This window comes from Rana temporaria, chromosome 5 (genome assembly GCF_905171775.1).
Source record: "Rana temporaria chromosome 5, aRanTem1.1, whole genome shotgun sequence".
Classification (NCBI taxonomy): Eukaryota; Metazoa; Chordata; class Amphibia; order Anura; family Ranidae; genus Rana; species Rana temporaria.
In genome coordinates, this window is record NC_053493.1 from 418,307,965 (window position 1) to 418,312,096 (window position 4,132).

At 40.9% G+C, this 4,132-nt stretch overlaps 1 pseudogene; it reads left to right on the forward strand.

The window, feature by feature from the left end:
- The first annotated feature begins 335 nt into the window (after window positions 1-335).
- LOC120941670 lies at window positions 336-2,136 on the forward strand (annotated as a pseudogene).
- Window positions 2,137-4,132: the final 1,996 nt, after the last annotated feature.

Sequence of the window (4,132 nt, forward strand, 5' to 3'; positions counted from 1 at the left end):
TCCTCTTGGGACTTTAATGCGGCAGGATGGAAAATATGTAACAGGAACAAAAATAAAAAACAGTTTACAGGGGTTTGGAGTTCTAGCTCTATTTCTACAACGGAGCCCCAGATAGCAGGAAAGACTTGATAGGAGTTCTGATCCTTCCCCATTGTATTCAAAACTAAGGAAAAAAGTTTGTCTGGGCATATTCTTTAAGAATGAACTTTGTACGTACTTTATGTACAAACAGCAGATAAAAGCTGCAAGACCAGCACAGCCCCACCCTGTACATAGAACTATGATACGCCCTTCAGATTTTCAGCTGAGAATTTCAGTTTCGTTTCTCTCTTCTGCTGTCAGCGATGGCGTCTTCTGATCTGAGACAGGAGTTGGACTGTTCCATCTGTCTGAGCATTTATACAGATCCTGTAAACCTGAGATGTGGTCACAACTTCTGCCGGGTCTGTATTGATCGTGTGTTGGATACACAGGAGGGGTCTGGAGGTTATTCCTGTCCTGAGTGCAGAGAAGAGTTCCGGGATCGGCCTGTACTGCAGAGGAACATAACACTACGTAACATAGTGGAGACTTTCCGATCTACTCAGCCAGATAAGAAGGAGACTGGAATCTTCTGTACACAATGTATTCACTCTCCTGTACCTGCTGTTAAATCCTGTCTGCTGTGTGAAGCTTCTCTATGTAATGATCACCTGAGAGTCCACAGCAAGTCACCAGAACATGTCCTAACTGATCCCACCACTTCCATGGAGAACAGAAAATGCTCCATCCATAGAGAACTTCTTAAATATTACTGCACTGAGGACTCTGCCTGTATCTGTGTGTCCTGCAGGCTGGATGGAGAACACCGGGGACACAAGGTGGAGACTCTGGATGAGGCCTCTGAGAATAAAAAACAGAAATTCAGAAATGTTCTGCAGGAAACTGATTTCTAATAGAAAGGAGATTGAGCAAAGAGTCCGGAGTCTGCAGGAACGTAAGGGAAGAGTACAAGAAAAATCAGCCGGTCTAACAGAGAGAGTCACTTCCCTGTTCATAGAGCTCAGGAGACATCTGGAGGACCTGGAGAAGAGAGTCCGGAGGAACATCTCCAGCCAGGAAGAGCGGATCTCCCTCTCATTATCCGATTTGATTGATCAGCTGGAAATAAAGAAGGAGGATCTGTCCAGGAAGATGGAGGACATTGAGGAGCTGTGTAACATGACTGACCCACTGACTGTCCTACAGGAATCAGACACAGGGGTCTTGTGTGATACTGAGGAGGGAGATAATGAGGACAGAGAGAGACATGATAGACTCCTCCATGATGGAGGGGATCTGGATGTGTCTGGAATCTCACACACATTACACACAGGGTTATCTCATATGATAAAAGAGGTAAATGTATTCTTCAATATACAGGAAGCTTCAGACATATTACTGGATGTGAACACAGCTAGTAATTATCTACAGATATCAGATGACATGAAAACTGTATCCTTGTCAGATATAGAGCAGAATCGTCCAGAAACACCGGAGAGATTTCAGGGTTATAGTAATGTATTAAGCAGCAGGAGATTTTCCTCGGGGCGACATTACTGGGAAGTGGATGTCAGTAAATCAGAGTGTTGGTTTGTCGGGATGTGTTATCCCAGTATAGAGAGGAGAGGAGAGGAGTCAAGGATTGGAAATAATAAGAAGTCCTGGTGTTTGTTCAGATATAATAATCAGTATTTCATAATACATGACAGTAAAGAGATCAGAATATCTCCCGGTCTCTCCAGTAACAGAGTCAGGATCTCTCTGAATTATGAGGCCGGGCAGATCTTCTTTTATGATCTGTGTGACCCAATCAGACACCTCCACACCTTCACCACCACCTTCACTGAGCCCCTCCATGCTATATTAGGTTTGGGGGATGGTCATGTGACTATATCTGGGGAAGGGGGGCTGTGAGGAATTATAATACAGCAGGAAATCTGCCCAGAATCTGCTGACAATACAGAAATCTGAATCTCGTTCCCAACACCAAATTCTTGTCACTAACAGATCTCAGCATTGGGGAGTGTATGGTGATCACTTCCAGTGTAGTGTTGAGCGGAATACGCCATATTCGATTTCGCGATATATCACGAATATATAGCCGAATATTTGTGAAATATTCGCTAAAATCGAATATTCGTGATATTTTATAAAAAACAAAAAAATTGCGAAATTTCGCTAATGCGATTTTGCGATTTTTTTTTTTTGCGATTTTTTTTTTTTTTTTGGTGATTGGCTCTGATGCAAAAGAAGGGCGGAGAAAGTATTCTCGAATATTCGGAAATAGAATATTCGGAATATTTTATCGAAATTTCGCAAATGCGAATGCGAAATTGATTGCGAGATTTTGACAACTCTGATTGGCTCTGATGCAAAAAAAGGGTGGAGAAAGTATTCGCGAATATTCTATTTCCGAATATTCGCGAATACTTTCTCCACCCTTCTTTTGCATCAGAGCCAATCACCAAAAAAAAAAAATTCTATATACTCTATATACAGACAGGAAAAAGTATTCATACCCCTCTATACACAGGAAAAAGTATTCATACCCCTCTATACACAGGAAAAAGTATTCATACCCCTCTATACACAGGAAAAAGTATTCATACCCCTCTATACACAGAGACAGGAAAAAGTATTCATACCCCTCTATACACAGAGTCAGGAAAAAGTATTCATACCCCTCTATACACAGAGACAAGAAAAAGTATTCATACCCCCCTATAGACAGAGACAGGAAAAAGTATTCATACCCCTCTATACACAGACAGGAAAAAGTATTCATACCCCTCTATACACAGAGACAGGAAAAAGTATTCATACCCCTCTATATACAGAGACAGGAAAAAGTATTCATACCCCTCTATAGACAGAGACAGGAAAAAGTATTCATACCCCTCTATGCACAGAGACAGGAAAAAGTATTCATACCCCTCTATACACAGACAGGAAAAAGTATTCATACCCCTCTATATACAGACAGGAAGAAGTATTCATACCCCTCTATATACAGACAGGAAAAAGTATTCACACCCCTCTATAGACAGAGACCGGAAAAAGTATTCATACCCCTCTATAGACAGAGGCAGGAAAAAGTATTCATACCCCTCTATAGACAGAGACAGGAAAAAGTATTCACACCCCTCTATACACAGAGACAGGAAAAAGTATTCATACCCCTCTATACACAGACAGGAAAAAGTATTCATACCCCTCTATAGACAGGAAAAAGTATTCATACCCCTCTATAGACAGAGACAGGAAAAAGTATTCATACCCCTCTATGCACAGAGACAGGAAAAAGTATTCATACCCCTCTATACACAGACAGGAAAAAGTATTCATACCCCTCTATATACAGACAGGAAGAAGTATTCATACCCCTCTATATACAGACAGGAAAAAGTATTCACACCCCTCTATAGACAGAGACCGGAAAAAGTATTCATACCCCTCTATAGACAGAGGCAGGAAAAAGTATTCATACCCCTCTATAGACAGAGACAGGAAAAAGTATTCACACCCCTCTATACACAGAGACAGGAAAAAGTATTCATACCCCTCTATACACAGACAGGAAAAAGTATTCATACCCCTCTATAGACAGGAAAAAGTATTCATACCCCTCTATACACTGAGACAGGAAAAAGTATTCATACCCCTCTATAGACAGAGACAGGAAAAAGTATTCATACCCGGAAATCGGGTATTCGCGAATACAGTTGTCAAAATATTTCACAACATTTTTTTTTGATAAACTTTTACCTGTGTATAGAGGGGTATGAATACTTTTTCCTGTCTCTGTGTATAGAGGGGTATGAATACTTTTTCCTGTCTCTGTGTATAGAGGGGTATGAATACTTTTTCCTGTCTCTGTGTATAGAGGGGTATGAATACTTTTTCCTGTCTCTGTCTATAGAGGGGTATGAATACTTTTTCCGGTCTCTGTGTATAGAGGGGTATGAATACTTTTTCCTGTCTGTCTATAGAGGGGTATGCATACTTTTTCCTGTCTCTGTGTATAGAGGGGTATGAATACTTTTTCCTGTCTGTATATAGAGGGGTATGAATACTTTTTCCTGCCTCTGTCTATAGAGGGGTATGAATACTT